This window comes from Boleophthalmus pectinirostris, unplaced genomic scaffold, assembly GCF_026225935.1.
Source record: "Boleophthalmus pectinirostris isolate CB_2022bp ecotype Guang Dong unplaced genomic scaffold, ASM2622593v1 HiC_scaffold_1, whole genome shotgun sequence".
Taxonomy (NCBI): Eukaryota; Metazoa; Chordata; class Actinopteri; order Gobiiformes; family Gobiidae; genus Boleophthalmus; species Boleophthalmus pectinirostris.
The window spans coordinates 8,780,008-8,805,131 of record NW_026570970.1 but is presented as its reverse complement, the minus strand read 5'-3'; positions in this window follow the sequence as shown (position 1 = coordinate 8,805,131).

The following is a 25,124-nucleotide window of genomic DNA, read 5'->3' as shown; positions in this document are numbered from 1 at the left end:
TCTACGGGTTGGTGACCACTGCTCTAGAACATTCCAGGAAAAACAGTAACATGGAGTAAAAGACGTGACGGACCCTGTCACACCTAACATATCCAGATCACCATGTTACCTTTTATTGTTTTAAAAATGCTATATTTCCTGAAAACACTATATTAACATGTTTAATAAGAGCCCCCCCCTCGCTTTGCTCCCCGTGCTAAGCCACTCCCCTTTCAGAGTGCTCTCAAGTGCATGCATTGTGCTACTGAATATACTGCAACTACTATTATCAGGTTTGTGAAATCATAGTGTATTAGAAATTATAGTATATATAGTAGTATATATTATAGTAATAACAATAGAAGAGAGAACAACAGGCTGTTAAAGTCACATGAACAGTTCTTCAGATACCGTATTTTCCGGGATATTAGGCGCGCTCTTAAGCCTCTAACCCCATCCAAAAACGACTGTGCGCCCCACAATCCAGAGCGCCCTATACACGAATCCACTCGGGTGTCCCAGCACGACTTCAGTAAACTACAAAGCCGCACCACCCACAGCACACGCAGACAGCCAGCGAGTCATCACTCCACGCCGACGAGTGAACGCGAACCAAAACACGACAGTCCCGACACACAATGACCCATCCAACTGTTGTGTTTCATTTAAAGTCCAGTGCGGTTTATTTGTGAAAAAAGTTCAAAAATAGACCATTTAATGACGTCTTATAATCCAGAACGCCTAATAGCCCATAAAATACGGTAACTATAGCATAAACAAACAAACAGAACAAGTTTACCAATCTCTCCATCTCACTCCAAATCACTAAATCCATTCAATTCCTCATCCTCGCTGTCACTTCTGATCAACTCTGCGACATCCAGAGGTAAAAGAAGCACCACTTCCTCTTCTTTGTCGCTGTTGTCAGACTCGGCATCAGTTCCAGTTAGAATTATTCCGGCCTTTCTGAATCCCGACAGGATGGTTTCGGTGTCACTGAAGTCACTTACATGTTAAATTTTCAGTAGTACAGAAGTAATGATGCGATCGACTGACATGATACAGACAGGACAGAGGCTCTTTCTGCAGGAGACATGCACAGTAGAGCCAAGTGACAGTGGGACAGGACTAATAGGAGTAGCAGATTAGGAGTAGAAAATGTTAATATATAAATCGCACCGGAGCATAAGTTGCAGGACCACCCAATCCATGAAAAAAGTGCAACTTACAGTCCAAAAAATGTGGCAGGAGTGAGCTTGCGTTACATAAACCGCAGTATCAAACGCTGTCTCTACTGATCTTTTTGGGACAAGGAGCATTTGAACCATCAACCATCTGGCTACAGGGTAATCTCCCAGCCTGACACCCTCATCCCACACCTCATATAAGAAAAGATCATAGCCATACTGTTAATTCCTTTCCCTTACAATAGTGGTCAACGTGACAAAACCAAGCAGACGGAACTAAAGTGTGAATCTTTAAACCAGAGATTCTGAAAGTGTTTTACCAGCTTTTCAACTGTGTGTGAGAAAATAAAAAATACAATGGGATTTTAAAAAGTAAATGTGTTCCAGTAATTAGTCAAAGTGAAAAGAAAATTACTATTAACAAAAGCTTGGCGAAATTATGCTCCTGCCGAAATAACCAATTTGTTCTTTGTTGTACTAACCAGATTTTTAGTTAATACCAAAAGTTGTATCACCGTTGTTAGCCTAATTGTTGCCAGCGCTAAAAGCAAGACACAGATAATAAAAAAAGAGGAAAAAGGGAGTGTTTTTATAAAAAAATTAATCAGACATGTATTAATTGCTGGAAAAAATTGAACAATGACAACCACCGGCTTTGGATATAAGATACTTGAACAAATTAAGTCGTTTTGTTGCATCTTTGAGTGAGACAAATTACTTTCTTTGACTTCATTAAAAAATGTTGTCAAATTTAGCGTTATAAATGTTCTTTTTAGACTTAAAACAACCACATTATGGATATTGGTTACCACAGAGCTGGTTAGTCTTTGTACTTTGAATATTTGAATTTTTTTTTAAAAGTTAGTGGGAAACATGAATTGAAAATGTACTTCCGGAAACCAAATCCGACTTCAAAGTGCGTGGGATTGTCGAGCTGCTTTGAAATGCTACACTGGGGAAGGTTTTGACAACAGCAATATGCAGAAGAGGGAAAACTAATGACAACAAATAACAAAGATCCAAATGAAAGATAAAATGTTGAATGGAAGATTTAAAACTGATTCCCAAAACTGACTCTTGTGAGTTTTTAGTCGTGTTATAATGTTGTTACCTCATCAAAAACAGGCCTAGAGTTGTGTTTTGTTTCATTCACATGTTTGACTAACCGTTTTAGTACATGTCCAAAGCTTAAAATGCTCTGTTCCACCTTGTGATGTCATGAAGCTGTAGTTTACAAGCTGCCTTTTACCGTTTTTGTGGATTCCAGAGCTGGAATCATCTAAACGATTCTAGTGAAGTTGTGCGGAGTATTTCCTGTATTACCACATGGCATCACAAGGTGGAAAAGAGCATTTTAAGCTTTGGACATGTAGACAAACAGTTACTCAAATATGTGTGAATGAGACAAAACACAACTCCAGTTCTGTTTTTGATGAGGTAACAACATTCTAACATGACTAAAAACTCACATTGCATAATCAGTTTTAAATCTTTCATTCAACATTTTATTTAAGGCTACGTTCAGACTGCAGCCTAAAGTGACCCAAATCTGATTTTTTGTCCCCTATATGACCTGTAGCTGATCTTTTAATGACAGTCTGAACGACACAGATCCGACCCAGGACACGTGGATATGTGGTCCTGAAACCGATACACATCCGATCTTTTGACATGTGACTTCAGTCTGAACGGCTAAAGCGCATTCATCCGACCTACACATTATCAACAAGCCACAAACGTCACCATTCTGCGCTGAAGTAGGCGAAGATTGTTAATGAACTCCGTGTCACTGAAGCGAAGCACATCACCACTCACCACTCTTGGCTACGTCTCCACATCCACACGTTCCTTTCAACGGACGTCGCTGCCGCTGTCCCACAAAACCTCGTCCTTCTCCTTCTCAATCTCCTCCTTAAAACAAATAAGTTGTTCATGTTCTGGCTCCGGTACGAGAGGAACTTTAAAATCTCCAGGTGCTCGATGCTGCGTCCATGTTTGGACAACTTCCGTGAACACAGAGCACGCTCGTTGCGGTTGACGTCGTTGTGTCCTCCATTGTGCATACGGGACACTTTTGGGGCGTTTAAAGTTCACACTGGAGATCACATACAAGTCACATTTAATTGGAAATGTGAACGACTTCGCAAAAACATCGGATTTCACAAAATATCTGAATTGAGCATTAAGGCCTACAGTCTGAACGTAGCCAAAGTGTTTCCAGCGTGAGAGAAGAACACAGCCCACATATGCAAGATTTGTGTGTTTTATGAATGTATGAATGAAACAAAACACAATTGCTGGTATGTTTGTGATGAAGAAACAACATAATAGCATAGATCAGAAAATAGTCTAATATAGGCCCTTTAAAGGTTGTATAGAGGATTTTTTAAGGGAAGAGAAATACAGCCACAGTCCTTTTTTAAATGTTGTGCATGCCTGACACCACGTTCCTCCTCCACAGCTCCCTCAGCAGAAACATCTCCTCCTGCCTCCTGACTCTAGAAATCACGCTTGTTTACAGCCGTGCGTGTTCAGAATTACTGTTGAAGTGACCTGTCTAGAAATAATTTAGCGACTGACGCATCAGTTTTTAGGCCCTTCGTCTGCTTCAGTCGCGCCATTACTGGAAGGAATCTCCAAGAATCACCCCAGTTTGGTTTTGCTCCTTTTCCCCTTCTCTTCGTCTTTCAGCGACCTCAAAAACTGACTTTCTTTTGCGACAAACTGGTCGTGGATTCTCATCCGCAACCGCAACAAACTTTGTGCGAATTGCGTAAAAGCTACAGTTTAAAAAAGCCTCTAAGAACTGCTGAATAAACCATGTAATCCCAGCGCGCCGATGAGTCAATTACACTAGAAACATAGGGAGTTTGATTGACAGCCTAACAGCCAATAGAAAATGAGGGAGCCTCGTTTTCTATTGGCTGATGTTTATCTGGCTTCACTACGTCCACAGTTGATGGATTTTCATTTATTTTTTTTTTGGTCATTATAATTACAAAGCTGCTGTGTCTCTGTAATGGTATTTTAAACTTTCATTGACAGTTTGAAACAAAAAAAAAATCCTCCATACAACCTTTAACTGACACATGAAATCTATCTAATTATTGGTTTACCTGTCAACATTTTCAACCCAACCCGTCTATATCCAACGTTAAATGTGTAAAAAGTGCAACTATGTGCATTCGAACCTGCCAGGCACCATGGAGATAATCATTGCTTTGTCTCGAATGCTCCAAAGTCTGGCATTTATCCATGTCATTAAGTTTCAGGCATTTTATTTTATTATAAAATGCATTCTTACTTTTAAAATCCCTTAACGCCTGAATTTATATAGACATATAAAAATAAAAATGTTTTGTGTGTGTTTTTGCCTTTAAGTAGATGGTAAATTCAGTTGAGAGTCATCAATCTGCCATCAGCAAAAAATAAAGAAATACAAATTTGGGTATGTTGCAAATTTGTGACAACTATAAACAAGTGCTTGTGCCAAAAGTTCCTAGGAAGGGAAATGCAGCCGCTATCTTGGATTATATCTTGATTCAAACGGTTTGTCGCATATTTGTGACAGTGGGCATTAAGGGGCTGTGGTTGAGGATCCATAGAGATGCTATAGCTTTGCCTGTAATGTTCCACAATATGATATTAAACTTATAGAAGATGCATTTATTCAATTATGGGTGTTTTATTTCTGAAAATGTCTTGAAAAACCTGCATTCTGACTGTGACTGGGGTTGCCTTTTTGGGGTTTAATACCATTCTTTAAAACAGTGCAAGCAAACTAATAACATCTTTTTTTTTTTTTTTTAACTGAGTGCAATATTTAAAACTTAACAAAGTGCAATATTCATACAGTGAACTATCTTGCTTGACTGAGTTTTGTAGTCTTGAGTGTCCCAGTCTTTTATGTCTTGCACTAGTAACACATACTTATTTATTTATTCTGTTTTTTCTTTTGTACTCTGTTGTAAGTGTCCCACGTGCATGTCAGCACTGGAGAGTGAGCTACTTTAATCTCGTTGTAGGACTAAAGCAGAACTAAACCAGGACTAATACAGGTTTAAACTAGGACTAAACCAGGTCCAAAACGTGACAACACCAGGACTAAACCAGGACTAAAAGAACTGAACCAGGACTAAACAGAACTGAACCAAGACTGAACCAGGACTAAACAGAATTGAACCAGGATTAAACCAGGTCTAAACCAGGACTAAACCAGGTCTAAAACATGACAACACCAGGACTAAACCAGGACTAAAAGAACTGAACCAGGTCTGAACCAGGACTAAACAGAACTGAACCAAGACTGAACCAGGACTAAACAGAATTGAACCAGGATTAAACCAGGTCTAAACCAGGACTAAACCAGGACTACACCAAGGACTGAACCAGAACTGAACCAGGACTAAACCAGGACTAATCTTGGACTTGAGAGTGAGAAAGCGAACCCCAAACGCATGGAGCAGGGTGTCCGCAAAGTGCCCTTTGGGGGTGAAGCTCTGCACAGGTCCTTTCTCCTGCGGTCACCCGACGGTCTACACGGGCACAACCTTCGGGCTCATACCAACACTCAGTACTGGATCGGTTCTGGTTTAGTCCTGATTCAGTCCTGGTTCAGGTCACTATAGGACAGTACTGCAGATATCATGAGCCTTTGCAGTTTGTGTTCACCATTGCCAATCACTCCGGTTTGACATTGAAGTTGTAGCTATTTTATATTTGTTTTTTGTTTTTCTTTTTAATATCTCATGCTTTAATCACGTTGTGTGTGTACACTGTGGATTGTACAGGTGTATAGTGACAAATAAAAGCTTTCTATTCGCCAGAGAAACAAAGAAAGTGGCACGCCCTCTACCAGAAACGTTACACGGTGCACCTTTAAGTGTGCTCGCCTCCTCACTGAACTGATATGCCACCTACCCTTGTAAACATGCCCAGTTTCAGCATTTTCCTGCACAGAATCATGCAAATTCCACGTAACACAACAAGCCAACCTGACGCCCGCCTGTAATATCTCGACGTCGCTCGGGTAAAAGTCATTTTGTGCTCACGCATTTATGATCCCCCCGCGTTAATGAATGTGAATATGTAGAGGCATGCGACTCACAGCCGGGTGGAATGGAGACCTTTACAGTTCTAACCTGGGCAAACACGTGTCAACAACATTACAACGAACGGAGCTCTACGGAGGCTCACGGCATTATACAGTCGTATCCCGATCCCGCACGAAACGCAAATTCAATTCTTATTACTGATCTACAACACAAACACAGGTGGTCCGCCCCGAGCATCACGCCCTCCCCTCCCCTGCTCGTACTCAACCAGAGAGAGAAAAATAGAGAGATGAAGGGGGCACGTGGGAAGGGGGGTATATATGTGCTAGATACCGTGTGAAAACAGAATGCTACATAGGCCCCAAGGTAAAGATGGAGGATTACGCAGTAGAGCCGGGCTTTGGCGAACCAGCTGGAATGCCGTGTTCGCGTGAAGCTCGGAGGACGCGGCGCTGTGCCATTCTGGGGGTTATAGGGCGATGCGGCAAAACATATATTATACTTTAACAGCATAGAGAGGGGAGAGAACAGGAAAGAAGCAAAATTATATTATATCTGTTGAAATAAAGTAAAAAAGGAAAATAAAATCTATGTGTTTTACACTCATGATGCAATGTACCAACCCGTTTAAACGTGCTGTGCGTGATTTTAACTCTCTTAGGTTATGTTTATATGATGACGGTCTGAACAGAAGATGTAAAAGTGGGGTTGCGACTTTACTTTTTATTAGACAAGCATTTTTGGGAGGAAATCTGCATGCATACGGTGACGCAAAAGTGTGTGGAATTCGATTAGGTATGTTTGTACTTAAAGCAACAAGGGCATCTATGGACATATGGAAGTTTTCATGGCATGCATTTTCATCAGCCACTTCTTCCACAAAGTCGTCCCACCATCGACTGGTTCTCCAGGTCTCACCCATATCTGTCTGACTCTGCTGCGATGAACTGGTGCATCCAGAATTTGACAGAGGTGATTGCAGATCCTTCTCTGTTCACTAATAGTATCTCTGCAGATTCTGTACATTTGTTGGGAGCCTCCTGTAAGTTTATTAAAGCTGCCAGAGCAGTTTGAAGGTCTGACGCATGGAAATGATCCGATATGTTTGCACGTGAGGTAAGCAGATCTGACCAGAGTTTTGCGTCTTGGGCAGTGTAGACGGAAATGCTACAGCGGAGCGTATTCAACTTTTCCACTCTGGAGGGTGGTTTCAGATTATTGTGTTTTTAAGCCTCAAAACGCCATCACAATCTAAAGGAAAGGCACTTCCGATAAAATATTTAGTCATTTTTACCCACAAGCGTTCTCCTGTAAACAGACCCTTAAAACATGACAAAAGTTCCTCACTTACCTTATTCATGACTGTTATGCATTGACCTAACATGAACCTAACTGAAACATGCTATTGGTGCACTTATAATGGAATACAAACAGCCGTCTTACACTACATTCAGACTGCAGGGCTTAATGCTAAATTTGGATTTTTTTGTGAAACTTTAAATGCCCCAAAAGTGTCCTGCATGCATATTGGAGGACACAACAACGTCACACGCAGCGAGCGTACTCAGTGTTTATGGAAGTCGCCTAAATGCTGAGCTTGTCTCCCAAAATATGGTCCAGTTCTTCGTAAAATGGACAGGTTACGTCCACGGTCGCTTTGTTTGTTTGAGGCTTTAGCCTCCATTGACTAGACTCCAAGCCTGACGTGTAGGTCGAATGAATGCGACCTGGTTGTTCAGACTGACGTCACATGTCAAAAGATCCAATATGTATCAGTTTTAGGAGCACATATCCAAGTGGTCTGGATATGGGATAATCAGATTTTTCTGATAATCTGATCATTTGGGTCACTTCAGATTGCAGTTTGAACATAGCCTTATTTTCAACCCAAGCGCTGATTCTACAATCTATCTGTACTGGCAAAAAAAAAAGATTTTACATATTTTTGTGACAATAATCGGATACGGGGCCTTTAAATTAGGGTCACTAGATGTCCCGATTTACCCGGGACAGTCCCATTTTTAAGATGTGTGTCCTCTGTCCCAGCAGATTTATCCAAAACTAGTGATTTGACCCAGTTTCACACAAAAATGTCCCTGATGTCCCTATTTTTGACCAATTTGATATCCAGTGAGTCAAGAATGCACAATATTACGTGCTCATTTCATTGGTTTATTTATACCAACCGTGCCAACTCGGGTGTGTTCCAGTTTTTAATTTTGAACACCCTACTTTAAGTACAACCCCTTATGTAATAACATGTAATCTGACCCCTTTTACTCCTAACCTTTTAGTACAACCTGCTGGCTGCTTGGAGATGTGACTGCTTTGCGTCACATCAGTACCTCCACAGTACAGCATCTAGCAGTCAGTCATTCATTTTCACAGATTTTATTACTTACATAAAATGCATTGTTATTGCTCCCTCTCCCATCTATCATTTTAACTCTCACTACTATATCCATGTTATTACAAAGTGAAGTGTAACTGCGAAATGACACTGGACTCAACTTTACTTCTTTTTAAGTTACGCTCTCTCTTATATTAGTACATTACACAGAGGTTTGAACACCTTAGACATGGTATTTTGTGTTTAACCCTTCCAGACCTAAAGGCAATTTTAGTACATTTGTCCTCACCAGGATTTTTTTCTTTCTTTTTTTTTTATTAAAGCTCCCTCTTTTACCTCCTAATGAAGTGTTATACATGCTTTTTTCCAGTACAACCTGTTATTTCACAATATGCTGCTGTAGTTGTGTCATATGGTTGTAATAAAAGCTACAGGACCAGAAATACAAATGAAAACAGAAAATTTAAATCACACGCTTTCATATAAAACACAGCAAACATGTATAAACATGGGAATTTGGGAATAAAATATGCTTTAATTTAGGGCAGGGGTGTCCAAACTTTTTTCATCAAGGGCCACATATCTAAACACAGATGAAGCAGAGGGCTGATCGAGGGCCGTAGACTGATGCTCAATACAGTGAATAACTGAAATATGTGCATGTTTAAACACATTACAATGAACCATCAGTCTTTATTCCTGCTAAGATCCTTAAAACCACACACTAAATATTAAATATTGGCTTTATCAAGGAAGATTTTCAAAAAACTTGCAGTAAAAAGTTCATTTTTCATTGATGCAAGGCAATTTGGGCCAATTCACCTGGAAGCCTCAGGGCCAAGAAAAATTTGTCTAAGGGCCACGTTTGGACATGCCTGATTTAGGGCCTTAGTTACAAAAGTGCAAAATATCAAATCTGTAAGTAAACTGAAAATATCCTTATTGCCCTCAAAAATAAACCAAAAAACAAAACAAAAAACAAAAAAAATGCAATTGCCCCATTACGTTACCGGTGCCAGTCATGGAAACAGCTTGTGTCAGGTCCAGGGCACAGAGCCACATCACTTCCTGCATTTCCTTGTTGTTTATTACATTTAGATTAGTACAATTTGAGTGAAATAAATCTTTCAAATAAAAATAGCAAGGGATGTGCAATTACACAGACCAAGATGCTTAATTTGACATTTATTTGAGAAATAACTGCACTTAGAGCGGCGTTTTCAATTGTTACAAACACAGACGCTCAGAGCAGTCGACCATTTTGAGTCACCACACTCTTTGGCAAAGTTTGGGCCAATCAAAATGGATGGAGCGGATGCGTTTGGCGGTATACGCACAACCGGACCCACGTCACACAGAGCATGTCGTTTGAGCCACGCCCCTTTTAGGGTTAAAAACGATCACGCAGAGGCAAAACGTTCTGTCTTAGTGACCGTTGTTGTTGGCGTTAGACATGCCGAAGAGTTTCTGTGTGGTTGGGTGAACAAACAATAAAGCTAAGAAACTTTCACTGTCATCTCCACAAAAATAGCTGCACCTTAATTCAGGAGCAGGTTTTGCTGGCAAATAAATATTAGCCTAGTTATTAAAATCTTGGCTATAATTATAATATTGTTCAACAACTACACCAAAAATTTATTGGACCAAAGAAAACAGCAATGTAGGCTAAGTTATCAGCTATGACAGAAATTATGCTAGCTCTAAATTAACAAGCTAAGGTGCTTTAAATCTGAGCCTGTGAGTCCAATATACTTTATTAAAAAATTGCAAAAAACCCAAGGCACTCACTGGTTAAAATAAAATGACGTGTTTGTAAGTGTAACTTACTTTGTAAGTTGTCCATTAAGACATGCCGTAAACTAATAAAGGCATTTTATTTTAACCAGTGAGTGCCTTGGGATTTTTGCATCTTTGTACTGACTTCCCTTTCCAAAGAGCACCACTGAGTTGGATCTATTGTGTATTATCCTCTGGAGGTCCAGGAAGCGCTTCTTCTGAAACATTTTTATACTATATAAAAATTAAAATATAAAGGCATAAATACAGGAAAAAAATGTCTTACCTGGAAACTCAATGAGATACGAATAAATAAGATATGGAGAATGGAGTGAATGAATAATGCCCTGTAAAGCGTCTTTGAGTGTCCAAAAAAGCGCTATATAAAACTGATGCATTATTATTATTATTATTATTATATGTGCAGGTATGACACTTTGCATTGACTGGGGCTGTTGCTCTGTACATGGGAGGCTGAAGGGGCAGGTTTTCCAAATTAATCTTTTGTATCTTTCACGGTCAACAACCAGCAAAGTGGTAATGTACTGACTAGTCATATAGGAGTTATGTATGAATTACGTTTCTTGACCCTTATTGGCATTAAAGTTATTGAGAGGAGTCATTTGTTTTACTCCATAAAGGGGCGGGAACTTCTCTTACCAGTCAAGTTCCCGGATGTGCCGCTCTAATGTACTAAACACTCATTTTCCCAACGTCAGCGTCATCATGCAGCGTGTGTGACGTAGGATAATGCCAAAAAAGTTTCTATCTTTTACGATTGGAAAGTTATGGGCAGTTAAGTAAATCATGTCAGCTTATATCATTGGTCTGCAAGGGTTAAGTTAATATAAAAAGTCTAAAATGAATTGAATGACTGAAAACAAAGACTAAAACCAACTGCTGCTATCTCCGAAGAGCAGAGTGTTTTGGGCTGCTGAGAATACAAACACGCTGAACGTATAGTGACCTTTACACACACAGAACATAGCACATAATAATCCCGCCTTATTCTCCTTTTCGTAAATCACTTTGTCTTCAGTTGTCAGCGGTGAATTATGAGCTCAGCCTGTTGACAACCTCCCCAACAATAACAGCACATAACTCAGCCTGTCCCTCTCCATCAGTGCCTCCCCTATAGGCCTCCATCAGGTCCATTTGCGAGCAGGAAGCAGCCGAGCCTACTTCCACTCCTGGTGCACGTATCGCGGAATATATGATCCGTATTTGCCCTTCCCACCGCTGTCTTTAGGTGCGGCCCTCAAACAATACAATTACGGTACTTAAAGGTACAGTCCGGAATTTTGGACATAGGACCTCATTTCCTAGTGAGCCAGAGTGTTGGAGACGTGTGGAGACACTTTTAAAAAAAAAATTCCATCCAGTCCTTGTATTTGCAGAGGTCGCTGGTGCTAGGCTAGTGCATGTCAATGGCCATAGTTATCCTGCCACTAAAAACAGTCTTACCCACTCCACAAAACACCTGAAGCACTATTATAACACCAGACTGTCGATGTAAATGTCTGTGTTGATAGAATAAGTTTAGAAGTAAAACCAACTTTACATTTGAAGGATTTATGTCTGAGCAGCAGCAGCGAGTTGTACTTCCTGATGCAAAGTTTGGCAGTGACGGATTAATATATGAGAAAATAGTCCCTCAACATGCGACGATTCGTGCAATGCAAGGTTAGTTTTATTTTTTTAATTATTCTATCATCACAGACATTCACATTGATAGTCTGGTGTAATTAGATTTGCTTTGTGGAGTGGGTAAGACTGTTTTTAGTGTCAGGCTAACTGTGGCCATTGACATGCACTAGCCTAGCATTGGCGACCTCTGCAAATACAAGGACTGCACGGAAAATTTAAAAATGTGTCTCCACACGTCTCCAACACTCTGGCTCACTAGAAAATGAAGTCCTATGTCCAAAATTCTGGACTGTCCCTTTAAGCAGGAGAGGTGGTTTTGCTTGAAGGTGTGTGGTGTAACTTTCCTGGTGGAGGGTTATTGGTTTGTCTAGAACCAATATGACCTTAAACTTTTCTATTTTTAAGGAGACCAAACCAGACCAAGTTAAAGGTCAGATTTGTGGAGAGGTGACCCTGCTCAGTCAGAATTCCTGTTTTTCTAGGTATTTTTGAGCAATAAAACCCCCTGTAAATTAATAAATATAAGGTGTATAAGGTGTAAGCTGTTTAATGTCGTACTGTGGAACATTCCAGACAGAGAAATGACATATCCATAGAAACAAGCAGGTGGTGTACTGCATTTGCCGTTCTTACCACTGTCTTTAGGTGTGGCTGTCAGTGTTAGCAGTGGAATTATTAACCAGAAAATCCAACAAGAATCAATGTACAAGGGCCAAGAAAGAAAAACAATACAGTTATGGTGTTTAAGAAGGAGATAGTTATGCTTAAAGGTGCACTATGTATGTATGTATGTATGTATGTATGTATAACTTTTCAGTTGGTGGTCCGTCACCTTCTTGTTTCTATGGATATGTCATTGCTCTGCCTGGAATCTCTGCCACCTAGTGCCTCTGCTCAATTTCAGTTGTAGACCGCACACCGGCCAATCAGTGAAACGCTGTGAAGCCATGACGTCAAACTCAAGCGTCTGTCTGGGTCCCTTTTGTGGAACAGCACAACAGTAAACAAAGCGATCGAGATGGATGTAGACGAAGAAAGACATTTTGTGTTGGCGAACAATTCCCGACATCGAGGATTTAAAGCCAGAACAAAGAGAATGTTTGGTGAATTTTATCAAGGGGAAAGACGTTATTGTCCTTCTTCCTACGGGATTTGGTGCATTACATACGTCACGACCAAACAGCAGCGATTGGTTAAATAAAAAAAGTACCCGCCTGCAAGGTCAGACGATTTCCATGAAGTGAAACTGTCTAATGAATCAGGCAAGGAATGTTCCACAGTATAACATCAAACAGCTCGACCTTACATTTATTAAGTTACAGGTGGTTTTATAGCTCAAAAATACCCAGAAAAATAGGCATTCTGGCCGTCACTGGGGTCTCCTCTACACAGATGTGACCTGTAACTTGGTCTGCTTCGGTCATCACGATGAGAAAAGCACGTGACAGAAAAATTACACAACACACCTTTACGTAACACTATCAATCAATCAATCAACAACTTTATTAATCCCAAAGGGCAATTCAGTTCACACATCTCTGATCACGCACAATATATAAATATAAATAATAAAGAAATAGAAAGATAGACACCGTATGTTCAAACCACAGTGCATCAGGGACACAGTAACAAATTCACTTTCCATTTAAAATCCTTATGGCAGAAGGAATAAAAGATTTGGCGTAGCGGTCACTATCTTAAAGTGTCTGTCCACTGATCAGAAGCAACTAACCCACAGGTTGGCGATGCAATTCCAGCCACTGTGTCCTTGGAAAAGACACTTAACCCACCTCGCCCACAATGTTTATCCAGCGTGTGTGTGAATGGGTGAGTGGTTTCTTGATGTAAAGAGCTTTGAGTGCCTTGAAGTTGGAAAAGTGCTATAACTAGTTCCCGCTTCACATCCCCAGGGAACATTGATAACATCAGCAGCAAAGTATCAATTGAGTCAAAAAAGTACGTTCAAATATTGCCAAAATACCAATATGGCAGTTCTTAATAGCCGTATCGCATTTCGCAAATTGTCCAATATCCAGCAGCCCTAATGCCTCATGCTGCAAATTTGGCAGAGGGGGAAAATAATCCAAGCATTCAAATAGAAAGTGAAAGACAAATTGTTCCTCATATTACTCTAGTTTCTGATCTGTGTTATAATGTTGTTTTCTCATCACAAAAAGACCTGGAGTTGTGTTTTGTTTCATTCGCACATGTTTAACACACAAACCCTGCATATTTAGGCGGAGTTCTTCTCTTCTCAAACAGAAAACACGCCGTTCCACCTTGTGATGTCATGTGGTAATACAGGAAGTGCTCCATTGTGTTGTGTTTGTAACCTCTATACATCTTCACTAGAATCATTTCGATCAATTTCATGACTTGGACTGAATCACAAGTTTTAGGACTTGAGATTTGACTTGATAAAATGGACTAAGACTTGGGACTTGACTTAGACTTGAAGGTCAATGACTTGGACTTGAGGCCTGTGATTTGGAGAAGACTTCCTCTGCTAAAAAAAAGAAAAGTTTTTAGAAAATACTTTTCTTTTTACAGTTGATACACGCAGCACTTAATTTTAAAGAAACAAAATGGAACATGTCCCTCCCACTTCTCTGTTTGTTACGTTGGATGTAACTGAAATACTTTGACATGGGATCCTCAAATGTACTACAGTAATATACAGTACAATACAGAGGGAACTACAAAGAACACAATCCTTCAATTTAACTGTTATTAAGCACTCTGAAATCTTAATTCTTTCTATTCTGACTGTAATAATTCACACTGAAGGCATGTAAAAAGGAAAACATAGCATTTCTACAACTCTTATATGAATACTCATATATAAACCATGATTTTTAAGTACAATGTAGCTTAAAAATCATTTAAATTGCAAAAATCCAAGCTATATTTGGTACTTTTTTGGTTTAAAGGCCTGAAATGACTTGAAGCTCAAAGCAGACGACTTGAACTTGACTTGGACTTATGGGCCAGTGACTCAGGATTTGACTTGGACTTGTCTGTGTTTGACTTGGGACTTAACTTGGACTTGAGGTCAAAGACTTGAGACTTGCAAACATCGACTTCTCGATCTCTACTAAACAAAGTAAAAGGAAGCTGAAAAAATACCACTTCATGACATCACAAGGTGGAACAGAGCATTTTGAGCTTTGGAGATGTAGACAAATGAACAAAACAGGATTATTCAAACATGTGAATGAAACAAAACACAACTCCAGGTCTGTTTTTGAGAAGGTAACATCGTTATAATCCCGATTTAAATCTGAAAAGAGTCACATTTGCATAATATAAGACCTTTAAATAAAACCTGACATGCCAAAGCAGAGGCGACCAAAGGTATTTAATAAACTGAATACAAATAAAGCATAAATACATCCACTTAAAAATGTCACCAGCAAAGGGGAACTCACAGCTTTGTCCAATTTGTAAAGTCTCTAAAGCGTGTCACATCACTGCGGCTCCTCTGACCCTGAACATTGATTGCTGGAGACTGGCTCGGGGTTGGTCGTATTAAACATAATGACAGTCCATTTATCCGTACTATTGATTCATCATCATAAATGCCACTTGATAAGCCAGTCATTTAGTGCTTTAATCAAAAGCTATTTGTAACTTCAGACTCGGCCAAATGAAGAGATGGTTATCAAGATTAGCGCTTCATTTTTTTCTTTTATCAATTCATCAATTATATGCTCTTCCATGGTTCAAGTGCGAGCCGTCGTCGTTTTTCCACTGTTTCTCAAGTGACCTGAATGACTGCGGTAATACGGTTTATTCTATTTTCTACTCAATACAGTCAAGTGGCTCTTTAAAGCTACACTGTGTCACTTTCTGGAGGTCGCACATCACTTGCATGATTATATAATTGACGGTTAAAGCCAACTCTGGAACATTCTCTGTGGAGATTTTAGGTTTTAATGCCAAACTGTGGGAGATTAGAGCCAAAGGAAAATTTCCAAGGAAATAGCAGGAGGAGGTCTCCAGGCCAAACGAAGAGTCAGTTTTGCTCCAACAACCTCTTCAAACAGCACTAATGATAAATCAGGCACGGAAGCTGGAAGTGTCTTGCCCAAGGACACAACAACAACTCTACAGTTATTCAATTTTTTTAGTTTTCACATTTTTTACCATGATATACGTCTTAGAAAAAAAAAAAAAAAGTCACTTTCTTTTCTTGATTTTCAAGCCAAAGTTTACTGTGAACTTATTCTCTGTGTTTTTAATGCTTCGTTCATGTTAATTCACCAGGCAACATAGAAGTCACTGTTTTCCTTGACGTGATGTGTATGTTTCGGGACCTTGGAGTGTCAATCGGGTTGGGGTATGATGTCGTATGGACTTTGAGTGTTATGAGACAGCAAAGGGTTGGGTCTCCAACCTTTAGCATGTGCCAATCTATGATAAACACGTGTTAGGTCAAAACTGCTGTGTATGTTTCTGCAGAAAATGCTAAATCAACAAGTTATGCTAGTATAAAGGCACCTGTTTTTCTGTGAATAGTCAGACTGGGGGACGTCGTCTAAGGGGGTGTTGTCGAGGGATGACGCAAAGAGATGCCGTGTGGCTGAATCATGTAAAATCAACTTGAATCGGAGACCTGTACCTGCCTGAACCAATAAAGAGACATGTCTGACAACTGTTTTAACTCTCCAAGGCTCTTTTTTTAAGATTCTCTTCAGGTTACCTCCAGGAGTGAGCTGACATTACCAAAGTGCTGAACAACATTTACAGTGAAATAAAATACACAATAAAAATTGAGCAGGATAATAATAATAATAAAAATAAAAATAACAGCAAGGTGCCAAGGCGTCTCTCCCTAACTCTGGGCAAATGCCAAAGAGAAGAGATGCGTTTTGAGCAAGAATTTAAAGTGCTCCAGTGACTGTGCAGTTTTAATGTGCAAAGACAAAGTGTTCCACAGTCATGGAGCGACCACAGAGAAAGTCCCATCTCTTGTGGTCCTCAGCCTGGTTCTGGGGACAGCAGGAGGTGCAGGTCTTCAAAGCGCAGTTCTCTGGATGGGACATGGAGCTGAAGGAGTTCAAATAAATAGGAAGGTACCATTAAGACTCAATGCAGGGAGCCAGTGTAGGGATTTAAGAACAGGAGTGATGTGGTCTCTCCGCTTCTTTCCAGTTAAAAGGCGAGCTGCTGCTGTGTTCTGAACAACTGTATGAAACTGAGATGGGCCTGGTCAATGCAGCAGACAAAGAGTTAGAGTAATCGACTCGTGGTGTCACAAGTGCATCAATGGTCTTTTCAAAGTGCAGACGTGTAATGTACGATTTGATTTTGCTTAAAACCCTTGACTGATAAACACTTGATTTACGAACAGAGCATTACTTGCTTTTCAAATTTTAAATTTTAAATCAAAAATGACACCAAGATTTCTAGAAAATGCTTTAGCTGCATTCGCGAATTGTTTAGGGGTGTTGTTTGGTTTGATCTTTGTTCAGTTATCATTAGTGATGGGCAAATGGAGCCTCATGAAGCATTGACACCTCAGTCGTAATATTGTCTCAAATGGTTCGACGTGTCTAAGGCCTCGGAGAAACACTGACCTCTAGTGGACAAATTTAACCATTGGCACGCAGGTGTCTCAGCATCGATGAAGTATCGTTAATGCAGAGCATACACCGTACCTAACAACAACAATAATAATGATGATTTAAAATAATATGTAAAGAGCAACATAAATAACAGCTGTAAATAAGAAAACAGGTGACCTTGTTAGGTGGAATTAGATGAAAGTGATCCCAAACCATGGATCGCTTTTTTCCACTTGCAGATGCCATAGAAAATGAAACAAATGCCAAAAGTCGCCAAAATCACCACTAACGTCACACAATCCTCCTCACTACCCAACATTTTTAAGAAATATTGGCGCATCTTTTATACTGTGGCAGTTTAGCGCTTGTCAAACCACAGGAAGTGCACTGAACACTCTGAAACACTCTGAACCAATCGCAGAGCGGAACATTCGCTGAGCCAATGAAACGCTTCGATACACTGAAGCGATTGACACGCAGAGTGAAGCAGTCGGGGGAGTGACCGACACTTCGACGCTTCGGTCACGTGAGCGGCCGCTGCGAGACGAGCTCCGAGGCAGCGCTCCGGAGCAATTTGTTTCAGAAAGAACGAGACGTGCTTTGGAGCTCCTTCTCATTCGCCCATCACTAGTTATCATCAATTGGTCCATTGCAAATTTGAATCATAATGCATATTTCTTTAAAACTCTTAAGAGAAACACTTGTGGGTCTCACTTGGGACGCCCTGCTCTGAACCACATACATAAACATGTTTTTACTGATGGAGGACCTCTTCATTAAAAATACCCAAGTCGATCATTGACAATTAGGCAGGACTGAATCTCTATCTTAATAATTACACGGTGCTTATTTAAATCAGGTAGTTTTAAAAGTGTAGATTATTAAACTGTGTAACATATGCTCCTTCTTAAAAATGCAACAGCCCTATACCCCACAGTATTTAAAGTGTCCGTCCATTCACGCCACTAAAACTCCAGCTACCTCCTCTTCTCCGTTCCTCTTCTCGTGAAAGCACTTAGCTCCATCCCACCGCAGTTAATCTACCCCGACCCCCTCCTGCGGCTCCCCGGGCTAAGAGCACTAGAGCCGGGGAGGCAGAGAGCTCGTGCAGGGGCAGAGCTGGGGCAGGGCTGAGTCAGAGCTGAGGCGGGGAGGTAGACGATGATGGATGAGGCGATGGGGCTGGCTCATTTGTGGTCTTCTGTTCACACCCCAGGGCCGGAGGAGAGGAAGCCCCGCGGAGTCGCCGGCGGAGGGCTCTGATTGCGTCCGCGTTATTGAAGTGGCAGCGCTGTAACTCGTAACACCTGGCCGTGGGCGAGTGCGGGGGTGTGGCGGCGGCGGTGGGGACGGTGGGGGAGATGTCGGACTGAGCTCAGCTGGACACAAAACAACAAAGAGGAGAAAAGAAAGGTCGGGGTGGATAAGGGTGAGCAGAGATTTGTAAAGGGTAGCATTAGTTTTTGCACGATTCATTTGAAAGTTTTTGATAACATCAGAGCCAGATCTTCCTTTACTCAGATTATGCAAGTTGCGTAGAACCCCACATTTATTTTTGAGAAGGAGAATCCCACTTTGAACATAAATGATGGATAGTTTGAAGTAGTGTTGTAGTCAAGACCGCACTATACGAGACCAAGACCAGTCCAAGACCAGGACAAGACCAAGATATTTAAAGGCAGAGACCAAGACAAGATCAAGACTACGGCTCATCGAGACCAAATCAAGACTATCTTTGTCATTTCCTACATTTATTTGTATTTTACAGTTATTTTGTCACACATATATCAATGTTTTTTTTATAAGTCTATCTCCGTTTGATCTGATTAATGTTAATTTAAGCTTAAAATAAGCCAAGAAACTGTACTGTACTTAAACACTCTGCATCCCTTTTTTGGATCCTCACCCACAGTTTGAGAAGCCCTTCTTTAACACCACTTCCACTGGCACCTTACAGAAAACAACTTCAATCAAGTGGGCTTTTTCAAGTTCATAACATTTAGAGTTATATTGTTTTACTGGTTTTGCAGTGATATTTAGCCTCTGCACATTTACTGGCCGTAATGAAATATGATGGCATTCTTCAAGTGTCAAACCTCAAGTCCAAATGCACTTAAGTCCGAGACGAGACCAAGACAGTAAAAAAGTACCAAGGTCTCAAGTACTGCAACACTAGAATGAAGAATAGTCATGCAGATCAATAGGAGTAGAATGACCACTTATGAGGCTGACCTGGAAACAAAAACACCTTTGTGGTACGACTCAGTGCGATATAAGACTGGTCATTTTGGTGTTAAAATGTTCGTATTAACCCGCTCATGATCCTGGGGTTTTTATTTTATAGAGTTTAAGTTAATAAGCTGCTGTTTAGACCTGCAATGTAACTCCAGTTCTATGAATGTGACAATAAAGGTCAATTAAATACAGTCAATCAATTAATCTGCCCAGGGACTACTGATGGAAATTAGCACCGGTGCTACAACCTTTTACAATGCATCTCTCCTGTTAAGGTTAATGTATATTGTGCTCTGTCCCTGATAATAATGACAAGTGTAACTGGCACTATAAACTTACAAGTGTGACTATGTGTTAAAGGCAAGTGAAAATTGGTTGACAACAGGGGTTCTCTCACTGTGGGTTCTGGTCCAAAAAAGGGGCACAGAACTTAAACTAAATATAAATTATATTGTGTTTATTTTTTATTATTTACATGCACAGATTTTCTTGAACAGATTCCAGTATGAACTATTTTATAAAATACAGTCGCAACCAATTCTGTGATGTCAGAAAAATATAACCTAAATTGACAATTCTAAATAAAATATGTAAATACAAAATGTGTTTGCGACAAAAGTAACTCAAAGTAACGTACAGTAGCAGTAGTAGTAGTAGTAGTAGTAGTAGTATCCGGGACAGTAACTCGTAATATGTAACACTGCTCACTTAATCTGAAACACTAAATCTTGTTATCAACAGTATTTCATTAAAAGGAGTGTAACAGTAACCAAAATACTGTGATATTGTATCGTCAAAAGTCTCTCAATAATATCGTGGCCATCACAATATATCGAATTATGAATTTCTTTGCTTAAATTCATTTTTATGGTGCAGTAATAGCTAAAAAAACTGAGAGAACTACATCGAACCATGATCCTTTGCTCTGTTTTGGCGCAAACTACATGAAGAAATAACAGTTCTAACCACTTTTAAATCTTAGTTGTTTTAAATTAAGTCTTGTCAAAGCATTTTAAGAGGAAAAAGTAGCATATTCACAATTTCGTCTACACCTACACAAAATATCGCAATAAATATCGTACCGTGAGATTTGGATATCGTTAAATCCCTGTTCATTAACTCCATGCCAAAGTAGACTGATGGATGTCTGCAATGTTTTTTGTTTTGTTTTTTTCCTTTTGTCTGTAGAAAAAAAAAAAAAAGTATTAGTATTGGAGTATTTCCTGGTTCAACAGGCTAACAGCATGAAAACATAAAATGGCTCCTGGTCTCTCGGTGCAGTGCAAGAGTCTGACAGGGCCGCTCATTCAACTAACTACAGGGGTCACCGGGCCCAGCAGCTGTATTCTCACTGCAGCTGAGTCCCACCAACACACTGCACCTTTAGGTTATAGAACAGACAGTTACAGTTACGGATGGAGGTGTGTTGTAAAATGAATCACACTGCTATTCTGGAGACATGAAAATTAGAATCTTTAGGCTAAATCAACTTTTTGGAGCTCCGTACCATGTTGTAATAGTGCTCTCTCATCACAAACAGGTTTTATATGCCATCCATGCATGTTTGAGTAATTTAGTGATCTCTCTCGGGCCCTATACTTTCGGATAGCAGTGCAGTCTTACCCAAGCCGCCAAGCTTAAGTCAGTCATGTACCAGCAGTTTTCATAAATACAATGCAAAACGAGTCAACCGGAACTATTTAAACCTGATGCGATGTGCAGTAGTTTCATTAGTGATCTGAAGGGGGAGTGCCAGCATGGAGAGCAAAGGGAGGAGGGTTTCAAAAAAGAAAACAGAAAAATGTTAATATGTTGTTTTCCGCAAATATAACATTTTCAAAACAATAACATGCTGATCTAAATACTAGTATGTTATGTGTTAGCAGTTAAAACCACACAAAGTTTTTATTTTTATTTTAAAATTTTATTTATTTAATGAGACAGGGACAGTGCACAATATCCATGAACCTTAACAGGAGAGATGCATTGTGCCAGGCTGCAGAGACATAACTTGATAAAACAGATTAAGACTTGGGACTTGACTCGGACTTGAGCCCTGTGACTTGAGAAGACTTGATGCTTCTCCTAAAGATATAACAAACTGGAACATGTCCCTCCCACTTTTCTGTTTTTTACTTTGGATGTAAATGAAGTACTTGAGTGAGATGGCGTCCTCAAATGTACTACAGTAATATACAGTACAATACAGTACCAAATAACTGTTATTAAACGCTTTAAAATCTTAATTCTTTCTATTCTGACTGTAATAATTCACGCTCAAAACATTTAAAATGGAAAAAAATGCATTTCTACAACTCTTATATAAATACTCATGTATAAAAATGCCAGTACAATTTAGTGTAAAAGTCATAAAAGCTGCAAAAATCTAAGCTATATTTGGTACTTCGGTTTAAAGACTTGAAATGACTTGAAGCTCAAAGCAGACGACTTGGACTTGACTTGGACTTATGGGCCAGTGACTCGAGACTCGACTTGGACTTGCCTGTATTTGACTTGGGACTTGACTCGGAGTTGAGGTCAGAGACTTGAGACTTAATTGAGACTTTGGCAGGTTGATGTTATAGTTCATAAAATCAAACAAACAAAGAGAATGTCTTTATAAGGACCAGAGCATCGTAACAATTCGGTATCATCATTCACACCCAGATCTCTCAGCATCTTAAAAACATCGTCCTTATCAAAAACATCATTCAATTCATTAGAGAAAACATGATAATATTACGTCCGGGGAAGCAGTCATTTTGATTGGCAAAAAGCGTCATCTATGTCAACATCAACATCGTCCACATTTATCGGCGAGTTTTAACTTTTCAAAATGCCGTTTTTGATCCTCAACATCCAGTGATTTAAAGTAAGATGATGAAGTTATGTCAAAACAATTACATGCAAAACCTACTTCAAAATAAGACAAATTATCTCATGACAAACACACGCAACGCAATTGTCAACACAAACGAGCGGCCCCACTGACTTGTGCCGACCAGTCACTGCGCTCGTGCGGAAAAGCCGGATGTAAACAAAAACATTTTCTTGTATTCACTCCAGAACATCACACTTTCTCCAGACACTCCTCAGTCCACATTAGGATTACAGGTTTGGTTTAAGAGGAGCAACTGTGAGAAAATGTCATAGGTTTTACATGTTTTCAGCTCTTTTTGTAACATAAAAGCGTAAAAACACCTCTTTAATATATTGTCTAGTCATTGCTTTATAACAATAATATTTGTTACGTAAATTAATTAAATATTCATGCCAATTTCCTGCCGATTTAAGTTTTCTCGTGGGAGCAAACGGCTAAAAGCAACTCAATATGACCCAGATTAAACCTGCATTAAATGTAATTATGAAATCCTCTTCAAGGTCCCTCTGTGTGTGCGTGTGTGCGTCTTTGTGGGTGTGTATGTGTGTTGAATAAGCAGCACTGACAACATTAGAGAAATAATCCACTCTTTCAACAGGGGAGTCCATGAATTAAGATATAATTACATCACCGTGTCCCAGTTGGAGCCTTTCTTGCGTAAGAGCCACAGTCATACATATGCATACGCAGCTATAGTGTATTCTCAGCATGTACATATGAAAACAGATGGTAATGAGGAACACATCAATGCCTTTTCTGTTCAGCACAAGTTCAGACTAAGTTCAAAGACGGATCTTACCCCTATACGTATTTAAAATGTTTGTTTTATTGTTGTAGCAAATGCTGGCTGAGATTAAAGTGCCCAAATTACGCTAGTTTCTGATCTATGTTATAATGTTGTTTCTTTGTCGCAAACACACCTGGAGTTGTGTTTTCTTTCATTTACACATGTTTAACACACAAATCTATGGAGTAAGAACGCTTTCAGAAATATTTGTATGCATAGAATAGAAATCTGTGCGTATTTGGGAAATCCGTGCATATTTGGCTGTAGTTGTGCATAAAATAAATATTTGTAAACTCTCAAATGAATCCAGTCGTACATAAAATATATTGTGTGTATTTTATCCATCTGAATATGAACTGAAAAGTTGCGACGTCAAGAATTCCATTTCCATTTTCTTCCGCTTATCCGGGGCCGGGTCACAGGGGCAGCAGTCTAAGCAGGGACTCTCAGACTTCCCTCACCCCAGACACGTCCTCCAGCTCCTCCGGGGGGACCCCTAGGCGTTCCCAGGCCAGCCGAGAGACATAGTCCCTCCAGTGTGTCCTGGGTCTTCCCCGAGGCCTCCTCCCAGTGGAACATGCCCGGAGCACCTCCCAATGGAGGCGCCCAGGAGGCATCCGGAACAGATGCCAGAGCCACCTCAACTGGCTCCTCTCAACGTGGAGAAGCAGCAGCTCTACTCCGAGCTCCTCCCATGTGACTGAGCTCCTCACCCTATCTCTAAGGGAGCGCCCAGCCACTCTGCGGGGGAAACTCATTTTGAGCGCTTGTATCCACGATCTCGTCCTTTTGGTCTTTACCGAGAGCTCATGACCATAGGTGATGCTGCACCCATCTGCCTGTCAATCTCACACTCCGTCCTCCCCTCACTCATGAACAAAATCCTGAGATACTTGAACTCCTCCACTTGAGGCAAGGACTCTGTCTGACTCTCTCCATTACTCTGTTTTTACCCTCTGCCACAACTTAAGCATGTGCAGTCTTGATCTTGATCGATGTTTCTTCTGCTTGATAAATAATGTCTGTGAAGTGATGACGTATTTTTGACAGTAAAGTCCCGTCTGTGAATTCGTATTCGTACTGATGAAAGTGTAATCGTAAATTTTTATTTCGTGATTATAATTCTTGACGTCATAACTTTTCAGTTCGTATTCAGATGGATAAAATACACACAATATATTTTTATGTACGACTGGACTCATTCGGGTGTTTACGAATATTTATTTTATGCGCAACTACAGCCAAATATCCACTTATTTCGATTATATGCTCATAAATATTTCTGAAAGCTTTCTTCCTCCATACAGATCTTGCATGTTTAGGCTGAGTTCTTACCTCAAACTGAAGACACTCTGTTCCATTGGGATGTGATGTGATGATACGCTGCATTTTTAAACTCCATGCACCTTCACTAGAATCGTTTGGATCATTTCAGCGCTGGAATTACCGATCTTTGCTGAGCTAAATGTAAAAAGAGCTGTTACCTTGAAAACTACCACCGCATGACATCACAAAGTAGGACAGAGATTTGGAGATTTGGAGATGTAGACTAATCATAAAGGATAACTCAAACCTGTGTGAATAAAACAAAACACAACTCTAGGTCTGTCGATGAGGTTATAAGATGGGTCAAACTTCACAAGAGTCAGTTTAGTGTAATA